Source organism: Mesoplodon densirostris, chromosome 10 (genome assembly GCF_025265405.1).
Source record: "Mesoplodon densirostris isolate mMesDen1 chromosome 10, mMesDen1 primary haplotype, whole genome shotgun sequence".
NCBI lineage: Eukaryota > Metazoa > Chordata > Mammalia > Artiodactyla > Ziphiidae > Mesoplodon > Mesoplodon densirostris.
In genome coordinates, this window is record NC_082670.1 from 102373018 (window position 1) to 102394272 (window position 21255).

Genomic DNA, 21255 nt, shown 5'->3' on the forward strand with positions numbered 1-21255 from the left:
GTTCCTCAGGCTCTTAACCTTTTTGTCCTCCTCCAGGGTCAGTCCTGGTCTCTTGGCCTCTTGGAAACACATTCTTTTGCCCCTCAATGGAGCTGAGGGCCTGGAGGATTTCAGGTTCTATACTTGGAAAGAGAGCCTAAGGAAATCTGCTTTTGAGTGAAGTACACACAAGACAAATCTTTGTCCTTCAATGACTGACACATTCTTAGTGTCCTCTAGCTGGGCATTATGCTAAAACAGGGGTTCTCAAAGTGTCGGGGTCCCCAGACCAGCAGCAGCATCGCCTGGGGTCTATCAGAAATGCAGGCTCTTGAGCCTCACTGCAGCCCTGCTGAATCAGAACCTCTGGAGGTGACCCGGTGATCTAGGTTTTAACAAGCCCTCCAAGCTGCTGATTCCCACGCAAGTCTGAGAACCACAGATCTATACACCAGTGTTTCCCGAAACTTGGGAAATGGGATATTTCCAAAAATGAAATGGGGGATATCTCTCTTCTCTGTGCTTTACCAAAGACCCCTCTGTTAGTCTCAATAAAGTATATATATATCCTAGTGTCCAAGAAGACAGTAAAGGACAATCAGATACCAAAATCAAACCAATAATCCCACATTGCCACATGGGGCATCTGGCATGTGTACTTGACCTATGACCCTTCCTCCACTTTCCAAGGTGGGAAGGTGATGTTGGGGCAGAGGCCCATCCACCACCTAGGGTGACTGGCTCAAGGTCCAGTCCCCCAGGCCTGCCTGGCTCCCCCGGGGGGCTGGCCATGGTTCTCTAAGGAAATGCGGCCTCCCACGATCAGTGTTTCTGAGGAAGGGAATTCTGCTGACTTCGGTTTTGACCACATCATCCTCCCAAAGTCTAGTGGAACTGTAGCCCTGAGGGCCTCTGGGCAGCCAGAGCACGTACACCCCTCACTGCACCCAAACCCTGGGCTTGGGAAGGATAGGTGAGGAGAGGCCAGTTGACTTTTCTTTCTGTCACCAAACGGGCTTAAAAATCTGCCCAGGTAGCCGGAATTTGGGAGAAAGGAATTTGGTTGAGAGAGAGGATGGATATGTTAGAGACCGCTAAGGAAAATGGGGGAGACATTATGCTGTAAGAGAAACGAAGCAGTTTCTCCTTTGTTTATAGCCTAGAGAAAAGGCCAGAACACTGAAATCCAACAGCCCAGCCCAAATCCCTCAGCATTTATTCCGTGTCAGGTCTCAGGTGGGCTCTGGGTGACCGTGGACACAGATCTGCCTTGGAGGGGCTCCTAATGAGGTGGCTGAGGCAGAAGGATTACACTGGAAGGTGCTGAAGCGCTGGGATAGAAACACGCGGAGCACCCGTTCTGCGCGAGAAGCTGGAGAAAACGCGGAGCCCACTCCACGTCCCCGTCACACAGTCCCCTGTGCTTTCCTGCCAGCTTCTTCCCGCCTGGGGTCTTCACGCGCGCTGTGCCATCTGGAATGTGTGAGCCCCTGCTCTTCTCTCTTCCTCTGAGTCTTGGCTTAAATGATACTCCCTGGAGAGTGTGCCTTGGAGGACCTCGCTCTAGGGCAGCAGTTCTCAGAGGTGGTCCCCAGCCCAGATGCATCAGCTTCACTTTGAAATTTGTTGGAAATGTAAATTGTCGGGGCCACTCCAGACCACTTAATAAGAAATCCTGGAGGTGGGACCAGCACCTGTGTTTTGACCAGCCTTCCAGGGGATTGCGATGCACTCTCAGGTTTGAGAATTCCTGCCTTAAGGAGTTTCTACTCCCCACCCATCACCCTACTTGAAGTTCTGTGAGAGCAGGAACTGTTTCTGTCTTAGTCACCATATCCAGTGCCCAGCAATGTGCCTGACATGTAGTAGGTGCTATAGAAGAGAAACCCAACAGAAAAGGTCACATTTGTGCTGGGTCTTGAAGAATAGGTAGGAGTTTTCCAAATAGAGGGGCAGAGAGATGGAATTGCAGGCAGAGGGACCTGCAGATACAAAGACAGAGAAGCAGCTCAGCAGAGCTAGAATTCTGAGTGTGTTAGGGGAGACACAAGGATGGGGAGACAGGTGAAAGGCTTGATTGTGGGGAATCAAACGCCAGCCTAATGAGTTGGGATTTTATCATCTAGGCCATATGGTTCTCAACCCACGTTGCACACTAAAATCATCTGGGAAGCTTTTAAAAAACACCAAGACCCAGGCCCTACCCAAGACCAATTCAGTCAGAATCTCTGGGGGTAGAACCTTCGTATTTCTAAAACATTCTCTATAAGATTCTAATGTGCACCCAGGGTTAAGAATGCCTGCTGTAGGCAGTGGAGAGTCATGGAAGTTATTTAAGCAGAGGTATGATCTAACCAATGTGTGTCTTAGAAAGATCATTGCAGGCAGACTGGAGGATGATGGACAGATGAGTGGGTGGGTGGATGGGTTGGTGGGTGGGTGGCTTGTTGGGTGGATAGACGGGTGGATGGATGAGCAGGTGGATGAGTGGAGGGCTGGATGGGTGTCGGCAGAGGTGTGGGGCTGGAGGCAGGAGGACCAGCCAGGGGTGACCGTAGTCCAGGAAAAGAGAGATGATGAGTGCCTGGGTGGTGGCCAGAGAAGGGTGAATTTAAGGGACTCCTCGCCAAGAGAGCAGAGAATCTTGGAGACTTCCTGGAAATAGAGAGGGGGTGGGGGAGGAGGAAGTGGATGGTGATTCTGAGATTTGGACCTCAGGCGACTGGTTGGATGCTGATGACATGAACCAAGATAAGAACTGCAAGGGGAGAAGTGGGTTTGGGCAGAAAATATTTTACATCCCATTTCCACAGCTTCCTAGGTGGCAATGGAAATGCAAGGATGAAAGGGGAGATGAGATAATTGAGCTGTTACCTAAATTACTTCAGGGGCTGAGCTCAGCCTGGGATGCAAGAATTGAACAGCATCAGGGAATTAAATGTGCAAAATTTATGGAAGTCACAGCCAGAAGGTAAGTTTCAGGGGAAAGGAAAAAGGTCTTGAAAGGGTGCAAAAGTGCTGGGACAGCTTGGGGACCATTAATTAGGTCACCTGGCCAGGGAGAGACTGGGTAAGAGAAAGAGTGGAAAGGAGGCGCTTTCCTTATCAGCAGCTGTGGGCAGGAGGCAACGCAGACGGGATTACAGGGGCGGCAAAACGAGCAGCGGCAAGGAGGGGAGAGTTACCCGAAAGCAACCAAGGACTCGTCAAGCTAAAGTGAGTGGCTGCTGAGGAGATGAGGCCTTGGTTCATTCAGGCTTTCATTCATTCATTGTCTGTCTCTGTGTGTACGTGCCAGGCAGGCGAGGGGCTGGGGATGCAGCAGTAACCACAGCAGGCAAGACCCTGCTCCACAAGGCTACATTCGGGTAAGGGAGACACACAAGGAAGCAGGAGATGATGATACAGCCTCATAAATGTAGTGATGGGAAGGAGACTACGGGGCAGAGGAGGCCCCCTCGCCCAGATCTGGTGGAGGGGTGAGCATGGATGGCTTCCTGGAGGAAGCACTTTCTAGACAGAGAACTAAAGGCTGGAATGGAGTTTGACAGGGGAGAGCTTTCTAGGTGGAGAAATATGATGAACAAAGGCCTAGAGAGAGCAGGTTGGTGAGTCAAACATAGTCAAGGGGGCTCAAGCATCGTGTCCTGGAGTGATGGGGGGAGAGTGAAAAACAAGGTTGGAGAATTAGGAAGAGGCCCCATAGTTAAGGGCCTTAAGTCCCAGTAGAGAGTTTGAGCTTCATCCCGAGGTTGGCGGGGAGCCACTGAGGGGTTTAGAGCAGGGGAGTGAAAGGGTAAAATTCCACTTTCAAACTCTCACTGTGGCTACTGCGTGGAGGACGGGCTTGAGGAGGCCAAGAGGGAAGTTAAGGGATTCAAGAAACATTTAGGTGGTAAACTGACTGGACCCTGAGATTGACTGGTTGGGAGGGAAAAGAAGATGCTCAGAATGACTCCAAGTCTTTCAGGCTGGGTGCCTGAGAGCAGGGATAACATTTACGGAGATGAGGAACATTTACAGCGGCAGGGTAGGGAGGGAAGGCGATGAGTTTTATTTGAAGACGGCGAGTCTTAAGGGCTTGTGGAACACTCAGAAGGCGATATCTGGGCTAGAGAGATAAATGTGGACGCCGGCAACAAGCACTTGGATGATATTTGAAACCATGGAATGACCTGGAACTCTTTACAAATGCACGTGACCACGTGGCAGAAAAGGCAAATTCTCAGGAAGCCTGTGGAGGCTGCAGCTGGAGGGATGGGGCAGGGCTGCGCTCCTCCTGCCCTGGTGAGCTGGAAGAGGCCCGCGATGGGGATGATGCGCCAGCCCATCCTCTGCAGACACTGTCCCAGGCCTGCCGTGCAACCAGCAGGCCCATCCTCTGGGTCCACTCCAGTACGGGAGGCTGCTCCTGCTCTCCCCATCTTCTCCCAGCCCTGGCTCCCCTCGTGTGGGGCAGCTCATTTGTAGACTAAAAGACCGGGGTGAACAGGGCTGTCCACAGCCAGGGTCAGGGTGGAGTTGACCGCTCTGTGGAGAGCTGCCATCTGTGGCCTTGGCCACAATGGTACCTGGCTCTCACCATGTCAGAAAGAAGAGGGAAGGCCACAGATGGGGCCCAGCATGGTGAGACAGAAAGACACAATGAAACAGAAAGACACCTGGACTCAGGGGGGAGGGGTACCCCTGAGTCCATACTGCCTGTGCGACTATATGCAGGTCTCTTAACCCCTGTGGCCTGACTACTTAGACCATATTGTCAACCTTGGTGTTAAACACCAGAAAACAGCTCCAGGGTCATTCAGCAGTTCCCCCACTCAATACATTCTTATTGCATATTTCACATGGACCAGCCCCCAGGGACATGACAACAGACACAGCTCCTGCCTCCACGGAGCTTACAGTCCAGTGGGGGAGACACATAACCCTCAGAGAATTCAGCACGTGTGGATGGAGTCGCAGCCACAGAAAGTGCTAGAGAAGAGAGCATGGTGCATGAGCACTCATATCGAGGGGAGCTGGCTGGATTTCGGGGGTCTCTGAAGTGTCCCTAAGGAAGGGGCCTTTCAGCTAGGCTCTAAAGGAAGAGATGGGGGAGGCAGGTAACGGGGCCAGGAGAGTGGGCTTGGGGGTGAGGATATCAGGCAGAGGGAACAGAATGGGCAAAGGCTCACTGCGGGGCAGGGAGCTCGGTGCATTTAAGGCACCGAATAAAGGCCAGTGTGGCTAGAGCCCGGGGAGCAAAGCAGAAGAGGGGCAGGTGCGGGGTCCCGAGGGCTCCGGCCAGCACACTGATCACCATCCCACGGGCCATCTGGATTGTACTGGGACCGCAGGAAGAAGCATCCAGGCCACGTATGGCAGAGCTGGACACTGGCCTTCTCTTTTCAGGGGGTTACTTGTCCCTTTTGAAAACAGGACCCCTTTGACCTGAGACCCAGCTCTCCATGCTAGCAGCCATTTTGCCTGCTGCAGCCACACTTCTGGAAGATGCCAAAATGAACTTGGGCAGGCGTTCTGTCCTCTAAGGCACATCTTGAGGGCTTTTCTCCTTTTCCAGTCTTGAATCCCTGTGTCCACACAGCAGGTGGAAGCTGCTGAGTTAAGGTATAATTGAGAACTTTCACATAGATGTGTCTGTATTTTACTTTTTACAGCCAGAAAATAGCAATGAAAATTTCTGGTGAGTCACAGCTTTCTTTCTTTGGCTAGGGGAGCTGGGTACGAGGATCCAAGCAACTGCAGCTAGAGGAGCGAGGCCTCGCCAAGCTGGTGAGTTGGGAAAATGAAATCAGCAGTGAGCCAGCTTCTCCCTTCTTCTTCTTCTGGCTGGGCACCGGAAAATTCCACTTAGCAAACAGAACCTATTTCCAGGCCTGTGGAGCCCCATCCAAATGCAGATGAATGCAAATCCACTGCCCTGGGATGGTGGTCCCTCCGGGAGGGAGGGGAGCTCCTGCAGCTGACCCCATCCCCAAGACGCCGAGTCTCTGCCTCTGGCTTCCCGCTCCCTTCCAAGACATTCCAGGGTCTTGCACTACGCTTGCTTGGGCAGCTGCCAGCAAAGCTCAGAAAAGCACTCCCTCAATTAGTTCTGGGGCCCAAAAAGTATGGTTAACCTCTTGCTACCTAAGTTGCCCCAATCAGGATTTGGAATTCATTGTCCTTGCTGGCAGCACGAATCATTAATTCTGAAAATATTAACTGGGTGCCATCTCTTGTGCCAGACAGCGCTAAGCAAAGTGAGTCATGCTCCCTGATTCATGGAGCTTACAGTCCAGTAGGGGCCTCAGATGACAATCAAATAAGCACATAAGTAGACAGGAAATGGCATCGGTGAGAAGAACTGTGAGAGAGAAATGCATGGTGCCTCCTGAGTCTATAACGGAGGGGGCCGGGGGGGGTTACCTCACCCAGGAGAGGTGGAGGTGGTCCTTCTTGTCACCAAGCCGTTAGCTGAGATGTTTCTCCTGGTTGAGGCCTTCCCTGCCCCCCAGCGGCTCCTCGATCTCTAGTACACCACCCCCTTTTATCATTTTTACAGCACTACCACGCCTGACATCTGTCCTGTTCATTTACTTCTTCTTTCTGTCTTTGACCCCTTTCTAGCTTACATCTGTCCTCTTCACCACTGTTTCTCTGGTGTCAGGCAGGTCTGGGCACACAGTCGGCTGATAGATGAAAAGTGCCCAGAAGGGTGAGGTGGGACCAGAAAAATGCATAGGTTGTACAGTGGCCTAGGGATAAGGGAGAGCATCCCCAGCAGTCGGCGTGAAGGCTCTGCGCGCACGGGCGCCTTCCCGAGGGCAGAGCGGATGTACAAGGGGTGGAGACAAGGCCACAGAGGCAGCATAGACCAGGGCCTTGAGGGACAGGATGAGCATCTGGGCTGCGCACTGCTGGACACCAGTCTTCAGTAACAGAGCGCCACAGCTGGGTCACTTCAATAGCAGAAATGCATCGTCTCCCAGTTCTGGAGGCTGGAAGTCTGAGATCACGGTGTCAGCAGGGTTGGTTCCTTCTAAGGGCTGTGAGGGAGACTCTGTTCCGTGTCCCCCGCCCTCAGCTTCTGGCGGTATGCTGGCCATCTTTGGTATTCCAGCCATCTTTGGTGATCCGTGGCATGTAGACACATCACCCCAATCTCTGCCTTCATGTTCACGTGATGTTTTCCCTGGATGTGTGTCTATGTCCAAATTCCCCTTTTTTAATATTATAGGGACACCAGTCATGCTGGATTAGGGCCCACTCTAATGACCTCATCTTTACTTGATTACCCCTGTAAAGACCCTATTTCCAAACAAAGTCACACTCCGAGGTACTGGGGGTTTAGGACTTCAACATGTGAATTTTTGGAGGACAAAATTCAACCCATAATAGGCTGCTACCCCAAGTGGATCAGGAGTCTGAGGAGAGTTTACATGGTCACTTGGGCATATTTCCTGTGGTCCATTAGAGGAGCAAATGGACCTACGACGCAGAGGATAAAGTCTAACCTCCTCCGCCAGCATTTAAAGCCCATTTAAGGCCCAATCTGCTGCCTGCCCAGCCCTCTCCCTCATCCCCCTTTCTGCTCCAGGCAGTGGGTGAAGCTCTGAGCCAGGAATGGGTTTCTTCATTTACCTATGTTTTGTCCCCCAAGCCTTCTGAGTCTATCGTACTGGGAGTTGGGGAGCGTGGCTCTGCTGCTAATTGGCTGTGTGTTCTTGGGCTTGCGGCTCGACCTCTCTGAGGCTTTACTGCCTCATCCATCAAATGGATGGGTGAGTGACGGAGCGGCCAGTGAGGGCCTTTCAGACCTCTGTGACAAGAGCAACCATATATTTCAAAACCAAATGTATACATGTGATCTGACAAAGGACTTTTTTCCCAATTCCCCAACTTATTTATTTGAAAAGCCTAACAAGAAGCACAAAAATGGAAACAGTGAATGGCTATTTTCTACCCTTTTATGTATCTAGCTTCAAAGACAAGAAAGTGAGGCCGCTGAAACCTGGGAAGGACTCTTCCTGGGTCACATGCATCTCCGCCTCGCATCTGTGCACTCACTCGCTCGGAATGCCTTCCCCTCTTCACTCCACGCAGCAAAATCTACTTCAAAGGCCTTTGCTTCAGGGATCATCTGAGGTCCACAGAATGTTCTGTCGGAACCACTCATTTCAATCTTCTCCTATAGTTACTTCCAGATGACATTTTTAATCTTCTCGCTTAACTCACTCGTCAGTTGCCCCCCACACATGTGGGCTTGTGTCATCACTTATTCTATAAGCCCCTTGAAGGCAGGAACCACCTCTCATATTTCCCTGTATCCCTCCAGAGCCCTTGGCAGACTCTAATTCATTCACTCATTCACTCACTCTTCTAATATCCTTTGAGTATCTGCCATGTGCTAATAGGCGCTGTCCAGTCCCAGGGGATTAAAAAGATGACTGGATGAGCCTTGAGAAGGCTCACAATCTAGCGGTTGAACTTAATGCAAACCAAGAATTCTTATGGCCATTGGTCAGAACACCTTTAGTTGAAGTGAAGGAAAAACTTACTTCAGACTGGCTTAAACAAAAACAGTAGTAATGGGAGGAAGAAAAATTTTAAGGATCAAAAATTTTAATCAAAAAAATGTAAAGGAATAGGTGGTTGTTGCCCTCGGGCATGGCTGCATCCAGGGGCTCAAAGGATGTCAGCGGGACCTGGTCTCTGTCACTTGGCTCTGCTTTCCTCTCTCTGTGCTGGCTTCACTCTCAGGCAGGCCCTCTTCAAACCAAAAGTACCCTGACTGCTAGTCATCCCAGTAAAAAGAGAGCTTTTCCCCACCTGTTCCACCAAAAATCCTGGAATTGCAGGTCGCTAGATTAAAGCTCTGTGGCCAAGAGGATACAATGCTGGTCACAGGCTCACCATTGTTCAGGGATGATTCCCCAGAGGAAAATCTAGGTCTTGTTATCAAAAGAAGAAGAAGGGAGGGATGCTGAGCAGGGGAGAGTAACAGACGTTTCCTATGTTATGCTGGGTGAGGAAGCGGATCTCAGAGGAGTGGGGGAGGGAGTGGCTCATTCTGCCTCAGGGTGGATGGGTAATCACAGAAACCTTTGCAGTGGGCTTGAAGTACACGTAAGAGTTTGCTGGATGGGAAACACAAAGACAGACATATCCTGCAGGCGGACGACGGAAGGCTGAGTGTGAAGCTGTGAGGTCAGACAAGACATGGATGTTCCGGGGCTGGAAGAAGTTCTTTTGGGGCTGGAAGAAGTTCTTTTGGGCTCGGGCAGCAGTGATGCAGGGCGTGGTGAAAAGGTGGCAGGAAGGGAGGAGCCAGACCATGAAGGACTTCGAAGGTCAAGGTTGAATGAAGGTTTTGAATGGTCCAGTGATATGATCGCTGGGCGGGAAGGCCAGGTGGGAGGCAGAGCCGCTGTCCAGGTGAGGGGGGAGAATCTGGGGCTTTGCCTGGGAGTCACCTGGTGGCAAACGGTGGGCGTGAGGCTTCAGGGCAGGGAAGCCCCTTCATGAAGCTGAGATCTGCTGACTTAAAAGCTGCTGTTGGGGGCCTCCCTGGTGGCGCAGTGGTTGGGAGTCCGCCTGCCGATGCAGGGGATGCGGGTTCGTGCCCCGGTCTGGGAGGATCCCGTGTGCCGCGGAGCGGCTGGGCCCGTGAGCCGTGGCCGCTGGGCCTGCGCGTCCGGAGCCTGTGCTCCGCAACGGGAGAGGCCACAACAGTGAGAGGCCCACATACCGCAAAAAGAAAAAAAAAATAAAAAATAAAAGCTGCTGTTGGCTGACACCAGCCCTGAGACAGTCATTCCAACGGGAAGAACTACATCCATTGGGTCACCTGCCCGAAGCAGGTTCTGCTTACCCATGCTGGGTGCTATGGAGTCACAGGCTGGGGTTCAAGTACCAGTTCTGCTCCACACCAGCTGGGTGAATTGGGAAGCTAGTCAAACCTTTTCTTTCTTTATCTGTAAAACAGGGTTGATAACGCCTACCTCACAGTGGTGCTTTAAGGATTAAATGAGGTAATTCATAAGACACTCTCAGCATCAAACCCAGCGCCTGACAATAGTAATAATCATTATTACTGGCATCACTATTACTGCCACCAGCACCTCACTTGGCTACTGGGAAAATCCATTGACTGATGTATGTAACCATACAGCCCATGGTAGGTTTGCTATAAATGTTGGTTTTCCTCCTCCCATTACTACCTTCTCCCCCAGTAAACCCTTATGTGTACTTCAAGGCCCAGTGCCAATGGTCCGGAGACGCCCCCTCCACCCTGAGGATCGGTCCTCACACCTCAAAGTGATGGCACACTGGGTCTGGTCCAGCAGCACTCCTGAGATCCCTTTTGACTTGCTGAATGTATTCTTGGTACTGGAACAAAAATTTCTGCCTCATTAGGCAATGTCTGGCCAACCTCATCTTCTCTTTCCCTGTGAGAACCTTTGCCTTGGTTTATCCACCTGCAAAATGGGTGCATCACATGGTACGTGCAGCACCCAGCAGAGGAAGGGCACTGACTCACAGTTCCTCCGTCAGTTCTTTCACCAACCAGCGGGGATCCTAAGCCAGGCCCACCCTGGCTGGCCTTCAGGTTCTTTGCCTGTCAGATGGGGATGATGACACCTTCCCTGACTCCCCCGGCCCCACCAGGATTCTTGGGAGGATTTAAGCAGCTAAAGCCTGGGGAGGCACTCTGCAAAGTGTAAGGTGCTGTATAATCTTGGAAGATCATTATTGTCCTCTTTGCCTAATGGAATGGAGTCAAAACTAACCCCCTGCATACCACTGCTTGTTAATTACAACAACATCTATTTTATCTTTATTACAACATCTATTTTCATTTTTAGAATAAAATTTAAATGATATGCACGTATCTATGTGTATCAAGCATATCCAAATATAAACAAATCACATCCTGGTTAATATTAATACTTTGGAAGTTGCTGATTACAGTCTCTGAGGATTCCAGGAAACTGGGTGTAGGATCTGGAGAGGCCCCAGAAGGAAAAACTGGAAGGAGGATAAGGGGCTGTAGCCATTGCAAAGACCACTCAAGGGGCTGACCCTCCTGCCTTAAAATCCCCCCCAGCAACGAAAACAAAGGTGGGGGATGAAGAGGGTGGAGATGAAAGATATTCAGATTCCAGGAGGAGCTGGCAGGGGCCCTCGGGGTATCTCACGTTGGCTTCAGGATTTGTGCCATCCCGCACACCACCATACTTCATACCTCCCTGTTGAGTGTCTCTTTTTACTTAAATGGATTTATTTACAAAAAGGACTTTCCCTAGTCTTAGTTAAAATAAATTTTTAAAAACCACCTTTACTTGCCCTAAATAGAAGGTTACTGGAAAAAAGTAAGTTCCAAACAGTATCATTGAATCCTAGGCAGATGCTAATACCCAAGATCTGCTGTCTGTTTGTTAAATGGAGGGTTAGAGAGGTGTTAGCAACACACTAGAACCAAACTATAACTGCAAAGACTGAAAGAGAACTGAAAAGATCAGTCACTATTTATGGCTCACGTGCTATCGAAGATCCCTCCCTCATTCTGAGGAACACTGATCCGGTCTGACAAGCCTTCACACTACAGAAATGTGCCCCTAAAACACCCGACTGTGTTGTGTACGTACGTCCATGGATTGGGCACTCACACCTCCCAAGGCAGCCCTTTTCTTGCTGGACAGCTCTGGCTACTGGAACGTTCTCAAGGTTGAGTTAAAGTCTGCTTTTCTGAAAATGCTATCCTTGGACCTCACTTCTCTCCTTCAGCATCCCCACAAGTCTATTTCCTTCAAGTATTTGAAGAAAGTATTCAGTAGTATCTTGGTCTTTTCAGTTATTCATTCAAAAACTTTGATAGAGCTTCTACTGTATGTCAGAGAGAGAGGGACTAGAAATGGCCCCTTGCCTTCAAGCAGCTGGCAGACTGAGGTGGGAGAACCAGATATATGAACTGGATCATTCCTTGATAATCTGACCCGAGCCCCAGGAGAGTGACATACAGATCACCATGGCAGGCCAGGGGAGGAGCAGTGACTGCGAACCTGGGACCTGCAGCAGGGACTTCGCAGAGTAGGTGAGCCCTGAGCTGGCCCTGGGGAGACGAGCATGAGCTGACCAGCGGGAGAAGAAGGTGCCCTCTGATGCCCACACGAGGAGGACGTGGTCTGGACTGATGGCTGACTCTCAGGGAACACAAACCCAGCCCAGAGCGGTGAGGGGACACACCGAGAGGCATGCAGCTAGAAGAAATTCTGCACTTTGGAGCCAGTTAAACCAAGATTAGAATCCTAGATTATCATAGTAAATGAAGTAAGTCAGACAGAGAAAGACAAACATCATATGATATCACCCATATGTGGAATCTAATTTTTTTAAAAAAGATACAAATGAACTCTTTTACAAAACAGAAGCAGACTTACAGACATCAAAAACAAACTTATGGTTACCAAAGGGGAAATGTCGGGGGGAGGGTTATACCGGGAGCTTGGGATGAACATACACACACTACTATATATAAGATAGATAACCAACAAGGGCCTACTGTATAGCACGGGGAGCTCTACCCAACATTCTGTGGCAACCTATATGAGATAATAATCTAAAAAAGAATGAATATATGTATAACTAAATCACTTTGCTGTACACCTGAAATTAACAAAACATTGTAAATCAACTATACTCCAATAAAATTAAAATATTTTTAAAAAATCCTAGTTCTGCCACTTACCTGTTCTAGCTATGTCCCTCTGGACAAATTACTTAATTTCTCAAAACCTCAATGTTTTCAACTAGAAAGACAGAGATAGTACCTGCCTCAAAGGTCACAACATTTACCATGAAGGTTAAATGAGACGATCCATGTCAAACATCTATAGGGCACTGGGCATATGGTAATATGTATGTGGGGGGAATCTGAAAGATTAAACAACTTGCACAGCACAGACAGAGCCACCAGGAAAGAGTCGGCTGGCAACTTGTCCTAGGAGAATACCAGCTCTGGACAGCACTACTAGAAAGCCATCACTGGTGTGATGGTAGCCATAGTAACAGCAGCAGCTATGAATGGAGATGCGATTCCCACCTGGAGGACCTCCCCTATTATCCCCACCTCGGTCTGAGCAAACCTTTTCATTCGGAATCCTTTGCACATTTTACTCACTACAAAAGTGCTTCTATCCTTAGGATTCACCTGGAAGGCTAAGTCTAAGTTATAGCATCTTTTTAGGGAAATGCTACATCTGTGGAAACAAAAAGTCTGTGATGTTTTATCCCCCCAAAGAAGCATTTTCTTGGCAATCAACTTAGCTGCTCACTGAATCCTCCCTCTCAACTGCTCTGTGAAGCTAAGAGATGCTCCAAACCTCCTGTGCAGAGAATATTAAGCATTAATTCAGTGACTGGCCAAGCACCTCCCAGCTCTTTCCACACTCTGACTTTCCACAGTTTAAACATATTTGAATAGAATTCCCTGTTGCTTTTTTTTCACAGCTGTCCAAATAGCAGCAACCAACACTTAAACTTCTGGAGAGAGCATTTTTAGCAGGTATATCCCCGGAAGGTCAGGGGTATCAAAAACGGAGGGAGTCAGAATTCTAAGAAGGGGGCTGTGTCAACTCCCACACTATTTGCATGCAGCGTGAACATTCCAGAGGGGAATCCAGAGTTTGTCTCAACAGAGCTTTTTATACTGGATCCCAAGGAGCGCTTGTATGGTAAAAAATTAATAAATATCCTGAGAGAGGGAGAATCCTGTGGTCAAACAGCCTTCAGAAAGAAGTCAGCAGGCTTATTTATTGTAAAACCTCTCAGAGCCTTTCATGGGGAATCTCTAAGGGGAGGCACAGAGTGGCAGTCTTTCCCACCTCTCCTCATTCTCGCTCTCTTTGCCTCCTCCCGCACGCCCCACCACCAGCCTCCACAGCTGGACAGCTCAAGGTGTTGGAGTTTCAGAAAACACTTCTCTGGAGGAAGAAGAAATCTTAGTTCCAGGAAACCTCTGGCTTCCTAGAACTACCCAATTTGTTTGCAGGACACCCCTCTACCCCCAGAGGCAGGTCTTAAGGTCCCTGTGTGCCACCCTCCCCAGCACATTCCTGCTCAGGACAGGCTCCCAGCCTCAAAAAGGACAAGGCCAGCGCAGGTCGGGCCTGGCTGCAAAAGGGCAGTGGATTATGGATTTTATGCTGGGGGAGAGGAGGGGTCTGGAAAGCCAGCACAGCCTGAAAGTGAATTGTAAACAATTTATCACCTAGAAAGTCATCAGCCTGGGCAACTCTTCAGCAGTGAATGGCCATCAGAATCCCCTGGTGGACTTGTTAAAATACAAATTGCTGCCCACCGCCCCCCCCACCAGAGTTTCTCATGCAGAGGGTCTGAGGGGAGGCCAGAGACTTTGCTCTTCTGACAAGTCCCCCCGGGATGGGGACGCTGAAGCTGCTGGTCAAGACCACACTCTAAACTAGAGCTTGACTTCTGCAGTCCCAATTCCCCAATGAAGGACTGCCCTCTCAGCATCCCTGTGCGTGTGCCAGGTACCACAACTGGTGGTACCTTTGCCTTCACCCAGATGGCCTCCTCAAGCTCCTACGGCAGCCACAAATGTCCCCTTCCCTGCCCCCAACCACCCCCAGCCCAAAGCCACGTTAATTACCACCTGACCTTCATTCATTCATTCAACAAACATTCAGTGAGGACCAACCATATGCCAAACCTGGTGCCAGATGCTAGGGACCCCAAGTCAACAGCCACCCCCTCTTCCATCTCAGAGCTGGCAGCCCAGTCGTCAAAAGAGGGGCAGACAAGGAAAAAAGGTGACTACAGCACAGGGTGGCAGCTCTTGCCTTAGGCCCTTCTCAAGTCCCTTCATCTCAAGTCAGAAACAGATTCTTCTCTTTTCCTCAATTCTGCCTCTGACAGATTTCCCAGCACCTGTCCACTCTCTGTCAGCTCTGCTATCACCCAGGCCCTCGTCACCCCTGCCTGGGGAGCTATACTCCCATCACCCTGCTAGTCTGCTCAGCTCCACTCTTGCCCCCTCCAATCCAGGGTGATCTTTCAAAACTGGAAAACAGATCATGCTACTCCTACTGAGGATGGCTACGGCTCTCCTCACCACCAGTTCCAGCCCCACTGGCCTCTCTTCCCCTCACACCGTCCCCACGGCTGCTCCTTCTCATCCCTCTGGTCTCTGCTTAAATGCCACTTCCTCCAGAAGCCTTCCCTGGCTGCCGTTTTAGCTCAGTGTGGAGGATTCACGAGGGCTGCAAATCCTTTGACAGTCCTCCAGTGAGAGGAAGCCTTTATTTTCCCTCCCTTGAGCTAGAGCTGAGACCACTCTGATCAAGAGAATCTCGGCAGGGGCTGGAGGTGGGGTCCAAGAAGACTGCAGATTGCCCCCCTGCCACTTCAGTGCCCTGAGCTCCCACGACTGAAGTGAGGCCCTGGCCCCATGTGGAGAGGGAGGCAGCCCAGCTGAGCCCAGCCTTACAGCTGTCTTCACCAAAGTGCCAGGGAACGTGGGGGAAGCTGTCTTAGACCCTCCAACCCAGACCCTAGCAATCATTCCATCCCAGCAATCATTGGATTCATTTATTTGTTTTCTATGTTTGATTTGCATCTCTGTCCTCCACTAGATGGTAAATTCCACCACAGCAGGAACCAACTCTGCCTTATTTGCCACTGTAAGCCAGGGCCGGGCACGTGGTAGGTGCTCGATAAATACTGACTGAATAAGCGAATCAACAAGTGCAGAATATTGTGGGCACACACAGGAAGGCACCAGGTCAGATTCAAGGAAGCTTTGCAGAGGAAGTGATATCTAAACGCTGAGGCCTAAAGAAAAAGAAGGTGGCAGGGTTCAAAGAACAGGGCCTCGGGGACTGGGTGCCTGCCCCAAGCACACCACCTATGGACATCCCCCACGCCACGTGCTCGAGAGAGAGAGAGAGAGAGAGAGAGAGAGAGGAGGGACAGCGTCTCACTAACCTGTGTGTCTTCATCATGAAGCACGGTCTAAGAAAATAAGAGGTCCTCAATATACACATTTCAAATATGATGGCCCACATGGCTTTTCGGAGAGAGAAGCCTGAGCTGGAAGCCAGGAGCCCTGGGTTTTCTCACTCAACAGCTCACGATGTGTCCTTTGTAAAATCCCACTCAGCTTGCCTGGCACTCAGTTGGCTTGAGATAAAACCACTGGCTCCCTCTCTGCATCCCTGGGGTATCAACAGGATTGTAAGAGAGCAAAGACGTCAGAGTGCTTTGAAAAAAGTGTTAGAATAGAAATATGTGATGGTAGAAAAGACACATGTGATGATGTTGTTCTCTGAATGTTCAACCTGCCCCAGGTAAACCGTCAGGGCCACCAGCTGAGCCTTTCTTTGAATCACATGCCACATGGAACTCAGTCTGGGTGAGTCTAGCCCAGACTCCTCCTGGGTACCTCCGGGGCAGCTGTAAATTTTTCAGCTGCCCAGGTGGAGAGGGAGCAGCTGGAGCCGTAGAGAGACGGAGCCCATGGAGCAAAAGGAGGAGCACTGGACGTGGAGTCAAGAGATGTGAGTTCCTGTTATGGACTGAATGTTTGTGTTGCCCCAGAAGCCATATGTTGACACCCTACTCCCAATGTGATGGTGTTGGGACATGGGGCCTTTGGCAGGAAATTAGGATTAGATAAGGGCAGAGGAAGGGAGCCCTCATGATGGGATTAGTGCCCTTGTAAGAGTCTCTAGAGCTTGCTTCCTCTCTCTGTTCCTCTCACTGTGTGAGGACACAAGGAGAATCAGGTGTCCGCAAGCCACAGGAGGGCATTCACCAGAACCTCATCACGCCGGCACCCTGATCTCAGGCTTCCAGCCTCCAGAAGTGTGAGGAAAAACATGTCTGTTTATAAGCCACCCAGTCCATGGTACTTTGTTATAGCAGCCCAAGTGGACTAAGGCAGTGCCCATCCCAGTTTTGCCACTAATCTGCTGTGAGATCTTGGGCAAATTAATTCCCTCTCTGAACCAAATCTCTCAGCCATAGTGAACTTTATAGACCAAGTAAATCCCCTCCCTCCCTTTCTTCCTCCCTTCCTCCTGCTCACTCACGAAGGCCCCACCTCTGCCCCAGGGGGCCCAGTGCAGTAGGAATAAAATGACCAGACCCACACCCTGAGAGGGTACCTGGCAGATAGGTGGACCCTCTTAATAAAGGATCTACAAGACAGCAGGACAAGGCTTCTCTGGACAGCCAGGACAGAGCACAGCACAGACCCTGTGCACTGAGCTCCAAAGAAGAGGCAGCCAGAGGTCAGGCTGGTTGGCCCTGGGGTCAAAGGGCAAGTCCAGGCATCCCCTGGAGACTCCTGCTTCCAAAAGCCATCGGGGGCAATGCCAAAGCATTAGCCTCATGCAGAGGGCCTGCAGCAGCTGCACTGGCCAGGGCCACACCCTAATTAGACTTTTCAGAGTGTGTCCAGTGGCCTGCTTGGCCAGACTGCCAGCTGGGGCTCCTGTTCTGTCTGGTGGCCTCGGTTAATGAAGCCATGAGGGGCTGACTGAGCTCATTACAGGCAATGCAAGGGAACAGGGGATGCCCGCCCATGCTCCCCCAGTGCCCCGCCTCCCTCCTCTCCACCATGTTCACACCGAGAACGGGAAGGGAGCTGATTTCAAACCAAGAGGAAGGAGAGGGGCAGGAGCTGAGCTCCAGCCCGATCACACAGCCTGGATGGCTCCCATGAGAGCCCAGCCAGAGGCGTGGGTTTCTGCAGTGTGTCTGTGGTTTTAGGGGAGTGTTCAGAGTCCATGGCTGTTCTCAGACCACACGCAGGCCCTTTCTTATCTCAGGCCAAGGAGGCAGAATGGGAGCAAAGGTTCAAACCTGTCACTTTCCAATAATTGGCCCACAGACATGTTTGTACAAGCCGCTCAGTCAGAGCTTCGCTGTCCTCATCTCTAAGACGGGGTAGTAATACCCATCCAGCTCAAAGTAAGTACTCAGTTAATGTGCTCAATAAATCATCACTGTTGTTTTTATTATTAAAACACAGGCAAGAAAAGGCACCAAAATGTGAGCTTCTGAGTGGTGGGACTGCGAGTGATTTTTTTTTCTTCTACTTTTCTACATTTTCTAAACTGTATACAATGAGTATTTTACTTTTATCATTTAAAAAAGCACACACTTTCTCCAAAAAATATATCAGAAAAACGAGATTATGTAGGAAAGGGCCCAGATAGTGCCTGGGAGGAAGTTATTAATAGAAGCATCCTCCCGCAATGAAAGTTTGAATAGATGAGATTGGGTGGAAAAACATGCATGGTATTTGCAAAAGTGTAATACCTTTTTGCCCTTTAATAAAGCAATTTCTTCTCCCCAGATGTCAAGGGAAGAAGGCACAAAAGTGAGTGTTCAAACGCTGAGGCACCGATTTAGGGAGATGTTGAGGGGAGCTTAAAGGAACAGCACTCCCTGGCCGGAGCAGAATGCAAAAGACAGAGAGAGCAAGGTGGACGCAGCTAAGCAAAGTGTGGTCTATACACACAATGGAGTATCAGTCAGCCTTAAAACGGAAGGACGTTCTGACACGTGTGACAACACGGGTACACCTTGTGGACATTTAGGCGAAGTGGAATAAGCCAGTCACAAAAGGACAAGTACTGTGGGAGTCCACTAACAGGAGGTCCCTAGAGCAGTCGGACTCATAGAGATAGACGGTAGAATGGTGGGTGCCAGGGCGGCAGGGAGAGGGGAATGGGGTATTTTTTACAGGGTGCAGAGTTTCACACTTGTAAGATGAAGCAAGGGTTCTGGGGAAGGATGGGGGTGATGGTCGCACAACAGTGTGAATGTACTTAATGCCACACCCCTGTACATTTAAAAATATTGAAGATGGTAAACTTTATGTTATGTGTATTTTACCACAATTTAAACCTACGTAGAGAGAAAAAAAGAGATCGAACCCAGGGGAAAGAAGAACGGGGCAGGCGGGATGAAACAAGTCTCTGGTCTCCTGGGGTTGACGGCCATTCACTGGAGAGATGACCCACAGGGGAGGGGGACCTCCAGGGAGTACGGCGGAGGGGGAGACAGGTGTAGGAGGACGCATCCGTGTGAGGTCGTGGCTCCTGCCCACACTTGGCGGCTGGCCCCGCGGGTTCTGAGCTAGGGGCATTTGCAGCTGGAGGACTCAGCCAGGGACGTGCCCAAGAGGACCAAGCCTCCCTCCCTCCTCGAAATCAGAGCTTGGGGTATGAGAAGTTAGGCCCTGGAGGGTGTGTGTAGGTAAGTAAGCAACTAAGGCAGCAACTAAGCCTGGCACCGTCCTCCAGGGGAGGAAGGAAGAGGAATGCTTTGAGCATCTGTTTCACAGGGAAGAAATTCTGAGGCCGTTGTGCTGAAGGAATGCAGACATAGGCTGGCTCACCCCCAGATAAAAGATAACTGGGTCGAGTCAGGATGTCCTGAAAGGAGGTGGGCTGTCACCTTGGCCCAAATGGAAGCCAGCACAGAGCCTGGTGCTTGGTGGGATAATCACAACAGAACAATTTATTGAGCACTTACTCTCTGTGACAAGCACTTCTCTTGGGTCCCTTGTGTATTCCCTTCAGCATCTTTATGGGTAGCAACTATTTCTAGCTTCACTTTAGGCTGAGGAAGACTGAGGCTTGGAGTTGGAAGTTACCTGCAGACCCCGGGCCTAGAAGCACACCATTTGCCCCCAGTGAGTCCTTGCCTCACTTCTGCTTCAGCCCCGGCACTGCCTCCCGCCGCCCCAGACCCCTGGCCCCTTCTTACTTGAACTGGTGCTCCCGGGAGCTGCGGATCTTGGAGGAGAAGCGCTCAGCCAGTTTCTCCAGGCTGCGGGAGTACTCAAGCTCGATCTCGGCTTTCCGGCGGAAAAACTCCTGGAGGTCCTGGAGCAGCTGCAGCCTCGACTCAGACTGCTGCTCCAAGCACTTGAACTGCTCCACCAGCTGCGTGCGGATCTCTGCGGGAAGAGGCAGGAGCAGGCTGTTAGGCGATCGTGGGGAGAGCAGAGGGACCCACCCAGTCGACCCAATGCCAGTGGCCCAGGCACTGCAATTCCAGCGGCCCCCTCCCTACCATCTGCCACCCAGAGCCTCTCCAGGCTTTGACAGGACGATTTAGCAAATGCCAGTTTTTGCCATGGTGTAACCCAGTGTTTTCCAAAGTTGAGTCATTGCACGTCACCACCACGATTTTTGCCATATCCACACACCACCAGCATTATTATTTCTTCCGTATGATCTAGTAAATTCGCTCATTTTTCTAACTGGAAAGAACTTACTTAAAACAAACAGTTTTATGTCATTACGACAAGTGTAAAACTAGAACGACTTGCCATTCTGATACATAGAAAATTTATTCAACAAAAACAGAAATTTTGTAAAATTCTCTCTAAAGACTACTGCTATCAAACGCCCTAAGCCTAAACTGCTCAATCTCCATCAACAAGAGGAATACGGGAGCGTGAGAGGAGTTAAAGACAGACTTTCTCCAGGTATAGTCAGGACTGAGCGAGGGCTGAGCGTCTCAGGGTTATTCACTCTTAGGTTTCAGGGTTATTTAAGGCCATGTCTGTGTTCTACTCTGAATCACCTTGAGTTCCATGCATCAACATCTCAGGTACCACCAGAGAATGTAGCCCAGGCTTCAGGAAATCCGGACAGAGCAAACCAGGTCTGTGCAAGCAGGGCAAACGTTCATAAGCAGGGGCTAGAGATAAAAATCACCGCCGGATCCCAGTGGTTTTGCCACTCCTGCCATCTCCATGCATTAAACCCTTCCCTGCCATCCCACGAGCTGCTCAAGAGATCAGTCTCCCCACACTATGCTCACACCAGCTCCCTGCTCAAAACTGCCCAAGGCCCCCCTCTCTGGCTGAGTATTAAGTCCAACTCCTTAGCACGGAATTCAAGGCCACCCATCACCTGGCCCCAAACTTCACTTCTCTGGATTTACCCTCAGGGGACTCTCCAAGTAATCCAAACCAGTCCCTGAGATGTCCAATTCCTCCTGCAGAAATGGGCCTCCTGTCTGAAAAGGTGGCCAGCACCATCTTAGCATCCTTTGGAGAAATGGTCTTCAAAGGGGGCAGCCCTACTCTGGGGCGCTTGAAGCCTTCCCAAGGGGTGGCAGGGGCAGGCAGGAAGTGTTACAAAGGAATCGGTCTGAGATCCTGTTTCCATTCCCCCTCTTTCCTCCTCTGCCTGAGAATGTGCCTCAGCATCTCTCCTTTCCCACCTCACTCTTTACAACCGTCCTCTC

General features: G+C 50.4%; 1 protein-coding gene across 1 annotated transcript in view; it reads right to left on the reverse strand.

Moving 5' to 3' along the window:
* The window catches only part of SRGAP3 (SLIT-ROBO Rho GTPase activating protein 3), a 133811-nt gene extending 113955 nt beyond the window's left edge, over positions 1 to 19856 (reverse strand). Inside the window, exon 1 of the mRNA XM_060109195.1 lies at positions 19762 to 19856. The gene's annotated coding sequence lies outside the window, so the exon portion shown is untranslated. The remainder of the gene's footprint in view (positions 1 to 19761) is intronic.
* Positions 19857 to 21255: the final 1399 nt, after the last annotated feature.